We start from the raw sequence: 21,818 nt of genomic DNA on the forward strand, positions 1-21,818 counted from the left end.
ATACTCGACATGAAAAGTCTGACTTGTGTTAAAGAGGTACAACAACTCAACGGGAGGTTGGCAGCCTTGTCCAGATTTCTGGCCGAATCAGCAATAAGATCTCTCCCCCTTTTACGCCACTCTAAGGAAGGGAAATGAGTTTGAATGGACAGCGGAGTGCGAGCAAGCCTTCCAAGATTTCAAAAGATTCCTGGGACAGCCACTGGTGGACGAAATTGTGAATGCCCTCTTTGTATTTGCATGAGATTTATTTAATGGCTCTTTGGCATATGTGATCACAACTCCGTTCAACTTAACCAGCAAGTGTACTGGGTCATCCAAGTAATACCTTAGGTGAGTAAGGGTCGATCCCACAGAGATTGTTGGTATGAAGCAAGCTATGGTTACCTTGTAAATCTCAGTTAGGCAGATTAAATTGGTTTATGGTTTTCAAAAATTAATAAATAAATAGAAAATAAAAAGGGATAGAAATACTTATGTAAAGCAATAGTGGGAATTTCAGATAAGTGTGTGAAGATGCTGTGCTCCTCTTGAATCTCCACTTTCTTATTACATTCATCCAATCCTTCTTATTCCTTTCCATGGCAAGCTGTATGTAGGGCATCACCGTTGTCAATGGCTACATCCCATCCTCTCAGTGAAAACGTTCCTATGCTCTGTCACAGCACGGCTAATCATCTGTCGATTCTCAATCAGGTTGGAATAGAATCCCTTGATTCTTTTGTGCTTGTCATCACGTCCAGCCTTCAGAAGTTTGAAGCTCGTCACAGTCATTCAATCCCAGAATCCTACTCGGAATACCATAGACAAGGTTTAGACTTTCCGGATCCTCATGAATGTCGCCATCTATCTAGCTTATACCACGAAGATTCTGTTGGGAAATCTAAGAGATATGCGCCCGGCCTAAGGTAGAACGGAAGTGGTTGTCAATCACGCACGTTCATAGGTGAGAATGATGATGAGTGTCACGGATCATCACATTCATCAAAGTTAAGTATAACGTATATCTTGGAATAAGGATAGAAGAGAATTGAATAGAAAGTAATAATAATTGTATTGAAACTTGAGGTACAGCAGAGCTCCACACCCTTAATCTATGGTGTGCAGAAACTCCACTGTTGAAAACACATAAGTAAAAGGTTCAGGCATGGCCGAATGGCCAGCCCCCTGAATGTGATCAATAGCCTCCTAAGATGAAGAATAAAACAAAACTGAGACCAAAGATGTCTAATACAATAGTAAACTATCCTATTTATACTAGACTAGCTACTAGGGTTTACATGAGTAAGTATTTGATGCATAAATTCACTTCCGGGGCCCACTTGGTGTATGTTTGGGCTGAGCTTGATCTATCCACGAGCTGAGGCTTTTCTTGGAGTTGAACTCCAAGTTATAACGTGTTTTGGGCGTTCAACTCCGGATCATGATGTATTTCTGGCGTTTAACTCTAGACAGCAGCACGTACTTGGCGTTCAACGCCAAGTTACATCATCAATTTCCGAATAAAGTATGGACTATTATATATTGCTGGAAAGCTCTGGATGTCTACTTTCCAACGCCATTGAGAGCGCGCCAATTGGAGTTCTGTAGCTCCAGAAAATCCATTTCGAGTGCCGGGAGGACAGATTCCAATAGCATCAGCAGTCCTTTTGTCAACCTTTTTCAGAGTTTTGCTCAAATCCCTCAATTTCAGCCAGAAATTACCTGAAATCAAAGAAAAACACACAAACTCATAGTAAAGTCCAGAAATGTGAATTTAGCATAAAAACTAATGAAAACATCCCTAAAAGTAGCTTGAACTTACTAAAAACTACCTAAAAACAATGCCAAAAAGCATATAAATTATCCGCTCATCAGCCACCTATACTAAATCGACCACGAGAAGGAGAGCCACTCATAGTGTACCTCGCGGTCGGAAGTCGGGCGGTAGTGGGCAACAACCCGTATACTTTATCAGCAAAGCATTAGAAGGATCCGAGCTGAACTACCAAAAAATAGAAAAGTTTCCTTACGCTCTCATACTAACATCACGATGACTTTGCCCATACTTCCAGGCCCACACCATTAAAATTCGGACCAACCAGCCCATAAAGGGATCTTACAGAAAACAGACCTGGCGGACAGAATCTTGCAATGGGCAGTCGAGTTGTCCGAATTTGATCTTCAATACGAAGCTCGGACGGCCGTCAAATGACAATACCTGGCCGACTTCATTGCAGAATTCAAAGACACACCGGAAATCCCCACAGAATGGAATCTTTACGTGGACGGTTCCTCAAATAAAATGGGAAGCGACGCGAGCGTGATAATTGAAAGAAGCCAGGGAACCCAAATCGAACTCTCCCTCAAATTCGGGTTCCCTGCCTCAAACAATCAAGCGGAATATGAGGCACTACTAGCTGGTTTGAAGCTGGCTAGGGAGGTTAGAGCTCAAAAGCTTATCATCTTCAGCAACTCACAGGTAGTTACTTCACAAATAGTAGGAAGCTACCAAGCCAAAGACCCCATCATGAAAAAGTACTTGGACAAAGCCAGAGAACAGCTCGGACAATTCGGAGAATATGAGGTCCGTCACATACCCCGAGAACAGAATGCCCGAGCTGACGCACTCTCAAAACTAGCCAGCACAAAACCAGGGGACAACAATAGAAACCTCATCCAAGAAATTCTACATAATCCATCAATCTCAGAAGAAGAAAAGTCTTGGCCATAACAGGTCGCGATCAAGGATGGATGACTCCCATAATTAACTACCTCAAAATAGAAGCACTCCCTACAGAGGAAAAGGAGGCAAAGTGGTTGAAACGGGAGGCACAATATTATACTATCATAAATAATACTCTATACAAAAGAGGGATTTCAATACCACTGCTAAAATGCGTGCCAACTTCCAACACAAAGGAAGTCCTAGAAGAAGTACACAGTAGCATTTGTGGCAATCACCTCGGAGCGCAGGCACTTACCAAAAAAGTACTTCGAGCAGGATTTTATTGGCCAATTCTACAAAAGGAAGCCATAGAATTTGTAAAGACATGCTCATTATGTCAGAAACATGCCAACTTTCACATTGCCCTACCAGTGGAACTCATCAGCGTGACCTCACCTTGGCAATTCGCAAAATGGGGACTCGATCTTCTCGTACCCTTTTCTCAAGGATCGGGACAAGTCAAATTTCTCATAGTGGAAATAGACTACTTCACAAAGTGGATTGAGGTAGAACCCCTAGCTAGCGCCACTGCTCAAAGAAGTCGAAAATTCCTATATAGAAACATCGTCACAAGGTTTGGGGTTCCATACTCCATCACCACAGACAATGGCACTCAGTTCACAGATGCAGGCTTCAGAAAGCTAGCGGCCGACTAAAATATAAGACAATAATTCACCTCTGTTGAACATCCCCAAGCCAATGGACAAGCTAAAGTTGCCAACAAAGTCATACTGGCTGGGCTGAAGCGGAGGTTATAGGATGCAAAGGGAGCCTGGGCCAAGGAGCTCCCACAGGTCTTATAGGCATACCGAACAACGCCACATTCCACCACAAAGGAAACACCCTTCCGATTAGCATATGGAATGGAGGCAATGATCCCAGTAGAGATTGAAGAAAGGTCGCCTAGAGTGATCCACTATAGCGAAGAAGCCAACTCCCAACTTCAAAGGGAAGAGCTCGACCTACTTCCAGAAGTCCGAGAAAGAGCTCAGATAAGGGAAGAGGCATTAAAATGACGAATGGCTTCCAGATACAATCAAAAGGTAATACAGTGGGCCTTTGCAGAGGACGACCTCATTCTAATCCAAAACGACATTGGAACAACTCGACCTGGAGAAGGATAGCTGGCAGCAAACTGGAAAGGACCCTACCGAGTCATAGAAGTGCTGAGAAAGGGCTACTACAGGCTTTCCAAACTCGACGGGCGAGAGCTTCCTAGGTCATGGCACGCCTGCAACCTAAGAAGGTACTATAGTTAGGGATGATAAAGGACCTTGGGACAAGGCGCACTCTTTTTCCTGAAAAGGTTTTTTAACGAGGCGCCAAGCCAAGACCTATAAATCACCCAACTTAGCGAATTAACCCCCGCATGTATATATTTGTATTTTCTTTTAATAAAATCTGTTTTGATCTTCTACAAACGCTCAAGCCACATTACTCTGAAACATTCATCGTCTGATTATAAAGCTACATATCGACAGAAAGTGAAAATCAAATTCATTGCGCGATCGCGATAAAGACCAGAGATGAAAACCAAATTCATTAAAAAGTCTACCAAACGAGGATTAAAACTCAATCTCTACAAAATAGGCAAAGATGAAAACATAATAATGCAAGAAGTTATAGAAAGTGATCCATAGAAAGGACCTGACGATGTCGTAATAAAATGGATTGCTATAAAATAACTTAAAGACTGGCCGGCATAAAGAAGTTGGACCAGCCACAATAACCGAAGTTATAAGTAAAGCCCTGGAAAGAGGTCTGGCCAACCCTATAAAAGAGGATTACTATAACTTAGAAGAGCCTGACATGATGAAGTCAGACTCCCACGAACAAGTTAAAAATATAATCCCTGAAAAAACCTGAACAAGGTCCAAGAAAGAGGATTACCAAGTAACTCGACAGGGCCTGACATGATGAAGTCGACCCAAAATATAAAGCTACAAAGATAATCCCTGAAAGAGACCTGAACAAGGTCCAAGAAAAAGGATTACCAAGTAACTCGACAGGGCCCGACGTGACGAAGTCGGCCCAAAGTATACAAGTTATAAAAGTAATCCTTAAAAGAGATCTGAATAAGGTCCAAAAAAGAGGATTACAAAATAACTTAGAAGGACCCGACACGATGAAGTCAACCCAAAACATAAAGCTACAAAAGTAACCCCTGAAAGAGACCTAAATGAGGTCCAAAAAAGAGGGTTACAAACAACAACTCGGACAAAAACCGACCTGAAAAAATCGGCAACCTCAGTATTATAATTCCTAACAAAGACCTGAACAAAGTTCAAATAAAATGAATTGCTGAAAACAGCATCAGGCAAAGGAATCAAGCCGATCATGTCAGACAAAGTTCCAACACTCCCAAAGCCTACGAGGATACCAAGACAAGCGCAGACAGACATGATATAAAAACACAAAGTTATAATAATAGCCAGCTTCAGAGGCCACCAAGTTCAGCCCAAAAAGCCTAGAAACTACTTTGTTTATCAAAATAAAGTTGCTAAACCAGCAACTAAAAAAGTGTCAAAAGTCAGCAAAATAAAGAGTTTAAAAGCCCACAAGCCGGGCTATCTACACAAGTAATTACAGAAATCAGTTAAACACCCCAAGGCTTCTCGGCAGCATTAACACGGGGTGAAAGAGGGCGAGTCTGGAGAGGCACTGCGTCCACTGTCCCGTTATCCCGATTCAATATTTGACAATCAGGATCTAATTCGGGATGAGCAGGAGCTGCAGAAGCCGACACAACAGAAGCTTTGGCGACAGGTTCAGAGGGAGGCTCAACATCATCATCATCAGGATCATCGGGGACAATCTTGCCATCCTTCACAACATTATCCAAACTAAATAAAGCAAGGTCGACTTCTGGGGCAAGAACCTGAACCTGCTCCTTCAGGTTCTCATAAGCAGCAGTTACGCTGCCTACAATGTGACCCTGGAGCTCAGAATAATCAACCCGGGCCGACTCTAACTCCCCCCAGAGACGCATCACTTCTCGGTAGGTCGTGACATAGCTGTCTTTGTGCTTCAATACCGTATCCTCAGCCAACTGCACAGAAGCCGCCAAGGCAAGAGAGCTGGCCTTCTCCCCCTCCAGCTCCTTCTCCAGCTTAGTCACCTTCACTTCGAGCTCCTCCTTCAGACCCTTCATCCAATCGAACTCTCGCTTAGCTTCCTCTATAAAGGCTTTGGTAGCATGCAGAGGAAGATTTTGAGCAGTTCGATACAGGGCAGCTCCCATATGAGCCATCTTAACGCTACTTCAAGTTATAAAATCTATGTGATGAAGGAAAGAAACATCATCCATGGAGAGGGCACCATAAGGAGCAATCTGCTGGTTGACAAAGCCAATGGGGTCAAAATCAGGGGCATCCAGATTGAAATGTTCAATGGTTCGAGGTCTATTGGAAGGAGGGATGGCCGAAGAAGAAACCTCAGCAGCAGTGGAAGAGTGTGGAGGGTCCACTAAATGAACCCGAGGAGTAGGGATCATTCTCCTCGGGCCAGGGGAACTCGGCACAGACGGCTTCAATGGAACCAGAGAGGACCCTTTCCCATCCACCCGGGCTGAGGTGTTTTGAGTTACAGTAGCTTTTCTCACCTTTTTGAAGGCCTTCATTGCATCATTATTCTTGTCCATTGATGAGCAGATAATTTATACGCTTTTTGGCATTGTTTTTAGTATATTTTTAGTATGTTTTAGTTAGTTTTTATTATATTTTTATTAGTTTTTAGTTAAAATTCACTTTTCTAGACTTTACTATGAGTTTGTGTGTTTTTCTGTAATTTCAGGTATTTTTTGGCTGAAATTAAGGGACCTGAGCAAAAATCTTATTCAGAGGCTGAAAAGGACTGCAGATGCTGCTGGATTCTGACCTCCCTGCACTCGAAATGGATTTTCTGGAGCTACAGAAGCCCAATTGGCGCGCTCTCAACTGCGTTGGAAAGTAGACATCCTGGCTTTCCAGCAATGTATAATAGTCCATACTTTGCCTAAGATTTGATAGCCCAAACAGGCGTTCCAAGTCAGCCCAAGAATTCTGGCGTAAAATGCCGGAACTGGCACAAGAATGGGAGTTAAACGCCCAAACTGGCATAAAAGCTGGCGTTTAACTCCAAGAAGAGTCTCTACATGAAAATGCTTCAATGCTCAGCCCAAGCACACACCAAGTGGGCCCAGAAGTAGATTTTTATGTCATTTACTCATCTTTGTAAACCCTAAGCTACTAGTTCTCTACAAATAGGATATTTTGCTATTGTATTTTCATCTTTTGATCACTTTAGAACTTAGATCAGATCTTGGTTCTTCTAGTTCCCTCTCTGGGGCCAAAGTCAATGACCACCATTATCACTTATGTATTTTCAACGGTGGAGTTTCTACACACCATAGATTAAGGTGTGGAGCTCTGCTGTACCTCGAGTATCAATGCAATTACTATTGTTCTTCTATTCAATTCAGCTTGTTCTTGTTCTAAGATATCACTTGTTCTTCAACTTGATGAATGTGATGATCCGTGACACTCATCATCATTCTCACCTATGAATGTGTGCCTGACAACCACCTCCGTTCTACCTTAGATTGAGTGGATATCTCTTAGATCCCTTAATTGGAATCTTCGTGGTATAAGCTAGAATTGATGGCGGCATTCAAGAGAATCCGAAAGGTCTAAACCTTGTCTGTGGTATTCTGAGTAGGATTCAAGGATTGAATGACTGTGACGAGCTTCAAACTCGCGATTGTGGAGCGTTAGTGACAGACGCAAAAGAATCACTAGATTCTATTCCGACATGATCGAGAACCGACAGCTGAATAGCCGTGCTGTGACAGAGCGCGTTGAACATTTTCACTGAGAGGACGGGACTGTAGCCATTGACAACGGTGATGCCCAACATACAGCTTGCCATGGAAAGGAGTAAGAAGGATTGGACGAAGACAGTAGGAAAGCAGAGAGACGGAAGGGACAAAGCATCTCCATACGCTTATCTGAAATTCTCACCAATGAATTACATAAGTATCTCTATCTTTACTTTATGTTTTATTTATATTTTAATCATTAATCCTCCATAACCATTTGAATCCGCCTGACTGAGATTTATAAGATGACCATAGCTTGCTTCATACCAACAATCTCCGTGGGATCGACCCTTACTCGCGTAAGGTTTATTACTTGGACGACCCAGTGCACTTGCTGGTTAGTTGTGCGAAGTTGTGATAAAAAGTTGAGATTGCAATTGAGCGTACCATGTTGATGGCGCCATTGATGATCACAATTTCGTGCACCAAGTTTTTGGCGCCGTTGCCGGGGATTGTTTGAGTTTGGACAACTGGCGGTTCATCTTGTTGCTTAGATTAGGTATTTTTCAGAAATGAATTCTAGTGTTTCAAGGTGATGTTCTTATCATCACCAAAGCTGATTGATCTTCATTAATTTAGCTCTTGAATGCAATGTCCTGCTGAAGCTTGGCTAGCCATGTCTAATTTCTTTAGACTGAAGCTTTAGACTAACTTTGCATGATTCCTGGAATTCTCATTAAAAATTTTGAATTTCTTTATTTTCTTTTCCATATAATTTTCGAAAAATCCAAAAAAATTACAAAGTCATAAAAATAAAAAATATTTCTCGTTTGAGTCTTGTGTTTCATTTTAAGTTTGGTGTCAATTGCATATTTCTGTTCTTCTTGCATTTTTCATGTGTCTTCATTGATCTTCAAGTTGTTCTTGATGATTTACTTGCTCTGATCTTTAAATTCTCTTGTCTTAAGTGTTTTGTTGTTTCTCATATGCATTCTTAATTCGTTAGTGTCAGTAGTATACAAACTTCTAAGTTTGGTGTCTTGCATGCATTGTTTATTTGATTTTAGTTGCATTTTGATTATTCCTCATCATTAAAAATCCAAAAAATTTTTTAATTTGTGTCTTTTCAAGTCAAAAATACAGAGAATTGAAGATTCAGAACATACAGCAGAGGAATTACACAGAAAAAGCTGGGCGTTCAAAACGCCCAGTGATGAAGGAAAACTGGCGTTTAAACACCAGCCAGGTAACCTGATTGGGCGTTTAACGCCCAAAATGGTAGCATTTTGGGCGTTTAACGCCAGGATGGCACAAGAGGGAAGATTTTGTTTTTAATGCAAATTTTTTTAAGTTTTCATAATTTTTCAAAATCAAATCTTTTTCAAATCATATCTTTTCAATCATATCTTTTCAAAATTGATTTCTTTCCATTTTCAAAAATACTTGCTAATAATTAATGATTTGATTCAACATTTCAAGTATGTTGCCTTTTCTGTTGAGAAAGGTTTAATGTTTGAATCATATCTTTTCTTGTTAGCCAAGTCATTGATTTTAAAAATCAAATCTTTTTAAAATTGTTTTTCAATCATATCTCTTTAAAACCAAAACTTTTCAATCATATCTTTTTAATCACATCTTTTTCAAAATAGTTTTCAATCATATCTCTTTGATTTCCAATTTCAAAATCTTTTTCAAAATCACTTTATTTCTTTCTCAATCTTAGTTTTCGAAAATCAATTACCATTTTTTCAAAATTTCTTTTAATTAATTCACTTTAATTTTCGAAAATTTCTTCCCCTCTTCTCACATCCTTCTATTTATGGACTAACAATCCTCCTCAATGCACAATTCGTACTCTATCTTTCTAAGTTCGAATTCTTTTACCTCTTCCTTCTATTTTTCTTTTCCTCTGACACCTCAAGGAATCTCTATACTGTGACATAGAGGATTCCATATTTTCTTGTTCTCTTCTCTTTCATATGAGCAGGAACAAAGACAAAAGCGTTCTTGTTGAGACTGACCCTGAACCTGAAAGGACCTTGAAGCGAAAGCTAAGAAAAGCTAAAGTACTACTCTCTGTAGAGGACCTAACAGGAATCTTCAAACAAGAAGAAGACATGGCAGCCGAAAACAACAACAATGCCACAATGCAAGGAAGGTGCTGGGTGACTTTACTGCACCTACTCCCGATTTCTATGGGAGAAGCATCTCTATCCCTGCCACTGGAGCAAACAACTTTGAGCTTAAGCTTCAATTAGTTTCTCTAATGCAACAGAATTGCAAGTTTCATGGACTTCCATTGGAAGATCCTCATCAATTTTTAGCTGAATTCTTGCAAATCTATGACACTGTCAAGACCAATGGGGTTGACCCTGAGGTCTACAGACTTATGCTATTCCCTTTTGCTGTAAGAGACAGAGCTAGGATATGATTGGACTCACAACCTAAAGAAAGCCTGAACTCTTGGGAAAAGCTAGTCAATGCCTTCTTGGCAAAGTTCTTTCCACCTCAAAAATTGAGTAAGCTTAGAGTGGAAGTCCAAACCTTCAGACAGAAGGAAGGTGAATCCCTCTATGAAGCTTGGGAAAGATACAAACAATTGATCAGAAAGTGTCCCTCTGACATGCTTTCTGAATGGAGCATCATAGGTATCTTCTATGATGGTCTGTCTGAACTGTCCAAGATGTCATTGGACAGCTCTGCTGGAGGATCTCTTCATCTGAAGAAGATGCCTGCAGAAGCTCAAGAACTCATTGAAATGGTTGCAAATAACCAATTCATGTACACTTCTGAAAGGAATCATGTGAACAATGGGACGAATCGGAAGAAAGGAGTTCTTGAGATTGATACTCTGAATGCCATATTTGCTCAGAACAAAATATTGACTCAGCAAGTCAATATGATTTCTCAAAGTCTGTCTGGAATGCAAGTTGTACCAGGCAGTATTAAGGATGCTTCATCTGAAGAAGAAGCTTATGATCCTGAGAACCATTCAATGGAAGAGGTGAATTACATAGGAGAACCCTATGGAAACACCTATAATCCTTCATGGAGAAATCATCCAAATCTCTCATGGAAGGATCAACAGAGACCTCAACAAGGTTTCAACAACAATAATGCTGGAAGAAACAGGTTTAGCAATGGCAAGCCTTTTCCATCATCTTCTCAGCAACAGACAGAAAATTCTAAGCAGAACCACTCTAATTTAGCAACCATGGTCTCTGATCTAATCAAAACCATTCAAAGTCTCATGACGGAAACAAGGTCCTCCATTAGAAACCTGGAGGCACAAGTGGGTCAGCTGAGTAAGAAAGTTACTGAACTCCCTCCTAGTACTCTTCCAAGCAATACAGAAGAGAATCCAAAAGGAGAGTGTAAGGCCATCAACATGGCCGAATTTGGAGAGGAGGAAGAGGCAGTGAACACCACTGAGGAAGACCTCAATGGACATCCACTGGTCTCTAATAAGTTCCCTAATGAGGAACCATGGGAATCTGAGGCTCACACTGAGACCATAGAAATTCCATTGGATTTACTTCTGCCATTCATGAGCTCTAATGAGTATTCTTCCTCTGAAGAGGATGAAGATGTCACTGAAGAGCAAGTTGCTAAATACCTTGGAGCAATCATGAAACTAAATGACAAGTTATTTGGTAATGAGACTTGGGAGGATGAACCCCCTTTACTCACCAAAGAACTGGATGACTTGTCTAGGCAGAAATTACCTCAAAAGAGACAGGACCCTGGAAAGTTCTTAATACCTTGTACCATAGGCACCATGACCTTTGAGAAAGCTCTGTGTGACCTAGGGTCAAGCATAAACCTCATGCCACTCTCTGGAATGGAGAAGCTAGGGATCTTTGAGGTACAAGCTGCAAGAATCTCACTAGAGATGGCAGACAATTCAAGAAAACAAGCTTATGGACTTGTAGAGGATGTTCTGGTAAAAGTTGAAGACCATTACATCCCTGCTGATTTTATAGTCCTAGAGACTGGGAAGTGCATGGATGAATCCATCATCCATGGCAGACCCTTCCTAGCCACAGCAAAGGCTGTGATTGATGTTGACAGAGGAGAATTGATCATTCAAGCGAATGAAGAATCCCTTGTGTTTAAGGCTCAAGGATATCCCTCTGTGACCATGGAGAAGAAGCATGAAGAGCTTCTCTCAAAACAGAGTCAAACAGAGTCCCTACAGTCAAACTCTAAGTTCGGTGTTGGGAGGCCACAACCAAACTCTAAGTTTGGTGTTGAACCCCCACATTCAAACTCTAAGTTTGGTGTTGGGAGGTTCCAACATTGCTCTGAGTATCTATGAGGCTCCAAGAGAGCTCACTGTCAAGCTACTGACATTAAAGAAGCGCTTGTTGGGAGGCAACCCAATGTTATATTTATCTATTTTTCCTTTGTTATTTTTTGTTTTCTATAGGTTGATGATCATGGGAAGTCACAAAATCAATTGAAAAAGCAAAAACAGAATGAAAAACAGAAAGAAGAACAGCACACCTTGGAGGAAAACTTGCTGGCGTTTAAACGCTAGTAAGGGCAGCAAATGGGCGTTTAACGCCCAGTCTGGCACCATTCTGGGTGTTTAACGCTAGAAAAGGGCACCAGACTGGCGTTAAACGCCAGGAATGGGCAAGAAGCTGGCATTAAATGCCAGAAATGGGCACCAGCCCGGCGTTTAACGCCATAATTGGCAAAAACAAGCATTTTTGCTCGCCACTTGGTGCAGGGATGAATTTTCCTTAATACCTCAGGATCTGTGGACTCCACAGGATCCCCACCTACCCCACCACTCTCTCTCTTCTTCACCCATTCACCAATCACCTCAACACATCTTCCCCAATAAACCCCTCACCTATCAAATCCCACTATTCTCTTCACCACTCACATCCATCCTTCATAAAACCCCACCTACCTCACCATTCAAGTTCAAACCACTTTCCCTCCCAAACCCACCCATTATGGCCAAACCACACACCCTCTCTCCACTCTTATATAAACCCATCTTCACTCCTTCATTTTCACACAACCTATACACTACTTCTCCCCTTTGGCCGAACCACAAAGCCACCTCCATCTCCTCTATTTCTTCTTCTTCTACTCTCTTCTTCCTTCTTTTGCTCGAGGACGAGCAAACCTTCTAAGTTTGGTGTGTTAAAAGCATTGCTTTTTGTTTTTCCATAACCATTTATGGCATCTAAGGCCGGAGAAACCTCTAGAAAGAGGAAAGGGAAGGCAAAAGCTTTCACCTCCGAGTCATGGGAGATGGAGAGATTCATCTCAAGGGTGCATCAAAACCACTTCTATGAAGTTGTGGCCATGAAAAAGGTGATCCCCGAGGTCCCTTTCAAACTCAAAAAGAGCGAATATCCGGAGATCCGACATGAGATCCGAAGAAGAAGTTGGGAATTTCTTACCAACCCCATTCAACAAATTGGAATCTTAATGGTTCAAGAGTTCTATGCTAATGCATGGATCACCAAGAACCATGATCAAAGTGTGAACCTGGACCCAAAGAATTGGCTTACAATGGTTCGGGGGAAATGCTTAGATTTTAGTCCGGAAAATGTAAGGTTGGCATTCAGCTTGCCCATGATCAAAGTTGACCCTTACACTAGAAGGGTCAACTTTGATCAAAGGTTGGACCAAGTCCTCATAGACATTTGTGAAGAGGGCGCTCAATGGAAGAGAGATTCAAGAGGGAAGCCGGTTCAACTGAGAAGGCATGACCTCAAGCCCGTGGCTAGGGGATGGTTGGAGCTTATCCAATGCTCAATCATTCCCACTAGCAACCGGTCCGAAGTTACTATAAACCGGGCTATCATGATTCATAGCATCATGATTGGAGAGGAAGTAGAAGTTCATTAGGTTATATCCCAAGAACTTTATAAGGTGGCGGACAAGTCCTCTACCTTGGCAAGGTTAGCCTTCCCTCATCTCATTTGTCATCTCTGTTATTCAGTTGGAATTTACATAGAGGAAGACACCCTCATTGATGAGGACAAGCCCATCACTAAGAAAAGGATGGAGCAAACAAGAGATCCCACTCATCATGAAATCCCTGAGATGCCTCAAGGGTTGCATTTTCCTCCTCAAAACTATTGGGAGCAAATCAACACCTCCCTAGGAGAATTGAGTTCCAACATGGGACAAATATGGGTGGAGCACCAAGAACATTCCATCCTCCTCCATGAAATTAAAGAAGATCAAAGAATCATGAGAGAGGAGCAACAAAAGCAAGGAAGAGACATTGAGGAGCTCAAGCACTCCATAAGACCTTCAAGAGGAAGAACAAGCCGCCATCACTAAGGTGGACCCGTTCTTTAACTTCCTTGTTCCTTATTTTCCTGTTTTTCAAAAATTATGCTTATGTTTATCTATGTTTGTGTCTTATGATCATTAGTGTCTAAGTGTCTATGCCTTAAAGTTATAAATGTCCTATGAATCCATCACCTTTCTTAAATGAAAAATGTTCTTAATTGAAAAAGAGAAGAATTGCATGAATTTTGAATTTTATAACAGATTAATTATTTTGATGTGGTGGCAATACTTTGACTTCTGAATGTATGCTTGAACAGTGCATATGTCTTTTGAATTCGTTGTTCATGAATGTTGGCTCTTGAAAGAATGATAAAAAAGGAGATATGTTACTGAGGATCTGAAAAATCATAAAAATGATTCTTAAAGCAAGAAAAAGCAGTGAATACAAAAAAAATTCGAAAAAAAAGAGAAAGAGAAGGAAAGAGAGGAAAAAGAAAAAAAATATAAAGTTGTGATCCAAGGCAAAAAGAGTGTGCTTAAGAATCCTGGACACCTCTTAGTGGGGACTCTAGCAAAGCTGAGTCACAATCTGAAAAGGTTCACCCAGTTATGTGTCTGTGGCATGTATGTATCCGGTGGTAATACTGGAAGACAGAGTGCTTTGGGCCACGGCCAAGACTCAAAAAGTAGCTATGTTCAAGAATCATCACACTTAACTAGGAGAATCAATAACACTATCTGGACTCTGAGTTCCTAGAGAAGCCAATCATTCTGAATTTCAAAGGATAAAGTGAGATGCCAAAACTGTTCAGAGGCAAAAAGCTAAAGCCCCGCTCATCTAATTAATACTGATCTTCATAGATGTTTTTGGAATTCATTGCATATTCTTTTCTTTTTATCTTATTTGATTGTCAGTTGCTTGGGGACAAGCAACAATTTAAGTTTGGTGTTGTGATGAGCGGATAATTTATACGCTTTTTGGCATTGTTTTTAGTATGTTTTTAGTATGTTTTAGTTAGTTTTTATTATATTTTTATTAGTTTTTAATTAAAATTCACTTTTCTGGACTTTACTATGAGTTTGTGTGTTTCTCTATGATTTCAGGTATTTTCTGGCTGAAATTGAGGGACCTGAGCAAAAATCTGATTAAGAGGCTGAAAAGGACTGCAGATGCTGTTGGATTCTGACCTCCCTGCACTCGAAGTGGATTTTCTAGAGCTATAGAAGCCCAATTGGCGCGCTTTCAACTGCGTTGGAAAGTAGACATCCTGGGCTTTCCAGAAATGTATAATAGTTCATACTTTGCCCGAGATTTGATGGCCCAAATAGGCATTCCAAGTCAGCTCAAGAATTCTAGCGTAAAACGGTGGAACTGGCACAAGAATTGGAGTTAAACGCCCAAACTGGCATAAAAGCTGGCGTTTAACTCCAAGAAGAGTCTCTACACGAAAATGCTTCAATGCTCAGCCCAAGCACACACCAAGTGGGACCGGAAGTGGATTTTTATGTCATTTACTCATCTTTGTAAACCCTAAGCTTCTAGTTCTCTACAAATAGGACCTTTTGCTATTGTATTTTCATCTTTTGATCACTTTAGATCTTAGATCAGATCTTGGTTCTTCTGGTTCCCTCTCTGGGGCCAAAGCCAATGACCACCATTATCACTTATGTATTTTCAACGGTGGAGTTTCTACACACCATAGATTAAGGTGTGGAGCTCTGCTGTACCTCGAGTATCAATGTAATTACTATTGTTCTTCTATTCAATTCAGCTTGTTCTTGTTCTAAGATATCACTTGTTCTTCAACTTGATGAATGTGATGATCCGTGACACTCATCATCATTCTCACCTATGAACGTGTGCCTGTCAACCACCTCCGTTCTACCTTAGATTGAGTGGATATCTCTTAGATCCCTTAATCGGAATCTTCGTGGTATAAGCTAGAATTGATGGCGGCATTCAACAGAATCCGAAAGGTCTAAACCTTGTCTGTGGTATTCTGAGTAGGATTCAAGGATTGAATGACTGTGACGAGCTTCAAACTCGCGATTGTGGAGCGTTAGTGACAGACGCAAAAGAATCACTAGATTCTATTCCGACATGATCGAGAACCGACAGCTGAATAGCCGTGCTGTGACAGAGCGCGTTGAACATTTTCACTGAGAGGACGGGACTGTAGCCATTGACAACGGTGATGCCCAACATACAGCTTGCCATGGAAAGGAGTAAGAAGGATTGGATGAAGACAGTAGGAAAGCAGAGAGACGGAAGGGACAAAGCATCTCTATACGCTTATCTGAAATTCTCACCAATGAATTACATAAGTATCTCTATCTTTACTTTATGTTTTATTTATATTTTAATCATTAATCCTCCATAAAAAATAAAAAATATTTCTTGTTTGAGTCTAGTGTTTCATTTTAAGTTTGGTGTCAATTGCATGTTTCTGTTCTTCTTGCATTTTTCATGTGTCTTCATTGATCTTCAAGTTGTTCTTGATGATTTACTTGCTCTGATCTTTAAATTCTCTTGTCTTGAGTGTTTTGTTGTTTCTCATATGCATTCTTAATTCGTTAGTGTCAGTAGTATACAAACTTCTAAGTTTGGTGTCTTGCATGCTTTGTTTATTTGATTTTAGTTGCATTTTGATTATTCCTCATCATTAAAAATCCAAAAAATTTTTTAATTTGTGTCTTTTCAAGTCACTAATACAGAGAATTGAAGATTCAGAACTTACAGCAGAGGAATTACACAGAAAAAGCTGGGCGTTCAAAACGCCCAGTGAGGAAGGAAAACTAGCGTTTAACGCCCAAAAGGGTAGCATTTTGGGCATTAAACACCAGAATGTATATCATTCTGGGCGTTTAACGCCAGGATGGCACAAGAGGGAAGATTTTGTTTTTAATACAATTTTTTTTAAGTTTTCATAATTTTTCAAAATCAAATCTTTTTCAAATCATATCTTTTCAATCATATCTTTTCAAAATTGATTTCTTTCCATTTTCAAAAATACTTGCTAATAATTAATGATTTGATTCAACATTTCAAGTATGTTGCCTTTTCTGTTGAGAAAGGTTTAATGTTTGAATCATATCTTTTCTTGTTAGCCAAGTCATTGATTTTAAAAATCAAATCTTTTTTAAAATTGTTTTTCAATCATATCTCTTTAAAACCATAACTTTTCAATCATATCTTTTTAATCACATCTTTTTCAAATAGTTTTCAATCATATCTCTTTGATTTCCAATTTCAAAATCTTTTTCAAAATCACTTTATTTCTTTCTCAATCTTAGTTTTCGAAAATCAATTACCATTTTTTCAAAATTTCTTTTAATTAATTCACTTTAATTTTCGAAAATTTCTTCCCCTCTTCTCACATCCTTCTATTTATGGACTAACACTCCTCCTCAATGCACAATTCGAACTCTATCTTTCTAAGTTCAAATTCTTCTACCTCTTCCTTCTATTTTTCTTTTCCTCTGACACCTCAAGGAATCTCTATACTGTGACATAGAGGATTCCATATTTTCTTATTCTCTTCTCTTTCATATGAGCAGGAACAAAGACAAAAGCATTCTTGTTGAGGCTGACCCTGAACCTGAAAGGACCTTGAAGTGAAAGCTAAGAGAAGCTAAAGCACTACTCTCTCTAGAGGACCTAACAGGAATCTTCAAACAAGAAGAAGACATGGCAGCCGAAAACAACAACAATGCCAACAATGCAAGGAAGGTGCTGGGTGACTTTACTGCACCTACTCCCGATTTCTATGGGAGAAGCATCTCTATCCCTGCCATTGGAGCAAACAACTTTGAGCTTAAGCCTCAATTAGTTTCTCTAATGCAACAGAATTGCAAGTTCCATGGACTTCCATTGGAAGATCCTCATCTGTTTTTAGCTGAATTCTTGCAAATCTGTGACACTGTCAAGACCAATGGGGTTGACCCTAAGGTCTACAGACTTATGCTATTCCCTTTTGCTGTAAGAGACAGAGCTAGGATATGGTTGGACTCACAACCTAAAGAAAGCCTGAACTCTTGGGAAAAGCTAGTCAATGCCTTCTTGGCAAAGTTCTTTCCACCTCAAAAATTAAGTAAGCTTAGAGTGGAAGTCCAAACCTTTAGACAGAAGGAAGGTGAATCCCTCTATGAAGCTTGGGAAAGATACAAACAATTGATCAGAAAGTGTCCCTCTGACATGCTTTCTGAATGGAGCATCATAGGTATCTTCTATGATGGTCTGTCTGAACTGTCCAAGATGTCATTGGACAGCTCTGCTGGAGGATCTCTTCATCTGAAGAAGACGCCTGCAGAAGCTCAAGAACTCTTTGAAATGGTTGCAAATAACCAATTCATGTACACTTCTGAAAGGAATCCTGTGAACAATGGGACGAATCAGAAGAAAGGAGTTCTTGAGATTGATACTCTGAATGCCATATTGGCTCAAAACAAAATATTGACTCAGCAAGTCAATATAATTTCTCAAAGTCTGTCTGGAATGCAAGCTGCACCAGGCAGTACTAAGGATGCTTCATCTGAAGAAGAAGCTTATAATCCTGAGAACCCTTCAATGGAAGAGGTGAATTACATAGGAGAACCCTATGGAAACACCTATAATCCTTCATGGAGAAATCATCCAAATCTCTCATGGAAGGATCAACAGAGACCTCAACAAGGTTTCAACAAAAATAATGGTGGAAGAAATAGGTTTAGCAATGGCAAGCCTTTTCCATCATCTTCTCAGTAACAGACAGAAAATTCGAAGCAGAGCCACTCTGATTTAGCAACCATGGTCTCTGATCTAATCAAAACCACTCAAAGTTTCATGACTGAAACAAGGTCCTCCATTAGAAACCTGGAGGCACAAGTGGGTCAGCTGAGTAAGAAAGTTACTGAACTCCCTCCTAGTACTCTTCCAAGCAATACAGAAGAGAATCCAAAAGGAGAGTGTAAGGCCATTAACATGGCCAAATTTGGAGAGGAGGAAGAGGCAATGAACGCCACTGAGGAAGACCTCAATGAACGTCCACTGGCCTCCAATAAGTTCCCTAATGAGGAACCATGGGAATCTGAGGCTCACACTGAGACCATAGAAATTCCATTGGATTTACTTCTGCCATTCATGAGCTCTGATGAGTATTCTTCCTCTGAAGAGGATGAAGATGTCACTGAAGAGTAAGTTGCTAAATACCTTGGAGCAATCATGAAACTAAATGACAAGTTATTTGGTAATGAGACTTGGGAGGATGAACCCCCTTTGCTCACCAAAGAACTGGATGACTTGTCTAGGCAGAAATTACCTCAAAAGAGACAGGACCCTGGGAAGTTCTTAATACCTTGTACCATAGGCACCATGACCTTTGAGAAAGCTCTGTGTGACCTAGGGTCAAGCATAAACCTCATGCCACTCTCTGTAATGGAGAAGCTATGGATATTTGAGATACAAGCTGCAAGAATCTCACTAGAGATGGCAGACAATTCAAGAAAACAAGCTTATGGACTTGTAGAGGATGTTCTGGTAAAAGTTGAAGACCATTACATCCCTGCTGATTTTATAGTCCTAGAGACTGGGAAGTGCATGGATGAATCCATCATCCTTGGCAGACCCTTCCTAGCCACAGCAAAGGCTGTGATTGATGTTGATAGAGGAGAATTGATCATTCAAGCGAATGAAGAATCCCTTGTGTTTAAGGCTCAAGGATATCCCTCTGTGACCATGGAGAAGAAGCATGAAGAGCTTCTCTCAAAACAGAGTCAAATAGAGCCCCCACAGTCAAACTCTAAGTTTGGTGTTGGGAGACCACAACCAAACTCTAAGTTTGGTGTTGAACCCCCACATTCAAACTCTAAGTTTGGTGTTGGGAGGTTCCAACATTGCTCTGAGTATCTATGAGGCTCCATGAGAGCCCACTGTCAAGCTACTAACATTAAAGAAGCGCTTGTTGGGAGGCAACCCAATTTAATATTTATCTATTTTTCCTTTGTTATTTTATGTTTTCTATAGGTTGATGATCATGGGAAGTCACAAAATCAATTGAAAAAGCAAAAACAAAATGAAAAACAGAAAGAAGAACAGCACACCCTGGAGGAAAACTTGCTGGCGTTTAAACGCCAGTAAAGGCAGCAAATGGGCGTTTAACGCCCAGTCTGGCACCATTCTGGGCGTTTAACGCCAGAAAGGGGCACCAGACTGGCATTAAACGCCAGGAAAGGGCAAGAAGCTGGCGTTAAATGCCAGAAATAGGCACCAGCCCGGCGTTTAACGCTAGAATTGGCAAAAACAAGCATTTTTGCTCGCCATTTGGTGCAGGGATGAATTTTCCTTGACACCTCAGAATCTGTGGACCCCACAGGATCCCCACCTACCCCATCACTCTCTCTCTTCTTTACCCATTCACCAATGACCTTAACACCTCTTCTCCAAAAAACCCCTCACCTATCAAATCCCACTATTCTTTTCACCACTCACATCCATCCTTCATAAAACCCCACCTACCTCACCATTCAAATTCAAACCACTTTCCCTCCCAAACCCACCCATTATGGCCAAACCATACACCCCCTCTCCACTCTTATATAAACCCATCTTCACTCCTTCATTTTCACACAACCTATACACTACTTCTCCCCTTTGTCCGAACCACAAAGCCATCTCCATCTCCTCTATTTCTTCTTCTTCTACTCTCTTCTTCCTTCTTTTGCTCGAGGAGGAGCAAACCTTCTAAGTTTGGTGTGGTAAAAGCATTGCTTTTTGTTTTTCCATAACCATTTTTGGCATCTAAGGCCGGAGAAACCTCTAGAAAGAGGAAAGGGAAGGCAAAAGCTTCCACCTCCGAGTCATGGGAGATGGAGAGATTCATCTCAAGGGTGCATCAAGACCACATCTATGAAGTTGTGGCCATGAAAAAGGTGATCCCCGAGGTCCCTTTCAAACTCAAAACGAGTGAAATCCGGAGATCCGACATGAGATCCGAAGAAGAGGTTGGGAAGTTCTTACCAACCCCATTCAACAAATCGGAATCTTAATAGTTCAAGAGTTCTATCCTAATGCATGGATCACCAAGAACCATGATCAAAGTGTGAACCCGGACCCAAAGAATTGGCTTACAATGGTTCGGGGGAAATGCTTAGATTTTAGTCCGGAAAATGTAAGGTTGGCATTCAACTTGCCCATGATCAAAGTTGACCCTTACACTAGAAGGGTCAACTTTGATCAAAGGTTGAACCAAGTCCTCATAGACATTTGTGAAGAGGGCGCTCAATGGAAGAGAGATTCAAGAGGGAATCCGGTTCAACTGAGAAGGCATGACCTCAAGCCCGTGGCTAGGGGATGGTTGGTGTTTATCCAACGCTCAATCATTCCCACTAGCAACCGGTCCGAAGTTACTATAGACCGGGCTATCATGACTCATAGCATCATGATTGGAGAGGAAGTAGAAGTTCATGAGGTTATATCCCAAGAACTTTATATGTTGGCGGACAAGTCCTCTACCTTGGCAAGGTTAGCCTTACTCTCATTTGTCATCTCTGTTATTCAGTTGGAATTGACATAGAGGGAGACACCCTCATTGATGAGGACAAGCCCATCACTAAGAAAAGGATGGAGCAAACAAGAGATCCCACTCATCATGAAATCCCTGAGATGCCTTAAGGGATGTATTTTCCTCCTCAAAACTATTAGGAGCAAATCAACACCTCCCTAGGAGAATTGAGTTCCAACATGGGACAACTAAGGGTGGAGCACCAAGAACATTCTATCCTCCTCCATGAAATTAAAGAAGCTCAAAGAATCATGAGAGAGGAGCAACAAAGGCAAGGAAGAGACATTGAGGAGCTCAAGCACTCCATAAGATCTTCAAGAGGAAGAACAAGCCGCCATCACTAAGGTGGACCCATTCTTTAACTTCCTTGTTCCTTATTTTCCTGTTTTTCGAAAATTATGCTTATGTTTATCTATGTTTGTGTCTTATGATCATTCGTGTCTTAGTGTCTATGCCTTAAATTTATGAATGTCCTATGAATCCATCACCTTTCTTAAATGAAAAATGTTCT

At 40.8% G+C, this 21,818-nt stretch overlaps 1 non-coding gene across 1 annotated transcript; it reads right to left on the reverse strand.

Moving 5' to 3' along the window:
- Positions 1 to 17,862: 17,862 nt before the first annotated feature.
- LOC112798658 (small nucleolar RNA R71) lies at positions 17,863 to 17,970 on the reverse strand. The gene has a single exon (XR_003200260.1). It is a non-coding gene; the product is annotated as a small nucleolar RNA R71 (small nucleolar RNA).
- Between the last annotated feature and the right edge of the window lie 3,848 nt (positions 17,971 to 21,818).

The sequence above is a fragment of the Arachis hypogaea genome, chromosome 4, assembly GCF_003086295.3.
Source record: "Arachis hypogaea cultivar Tifrunner chromosome 4, arahy.Tifrunner.gnm2.J5K5, whole genome shotgun sequence".
In the NCBI taxonomy this organism is placed as follows: Eukaryota; Viridiplantae; Streptophyta; class Magnoliopsida; order Fabales; family Fabaceae; genus Arachis; species Arachis hypogaea.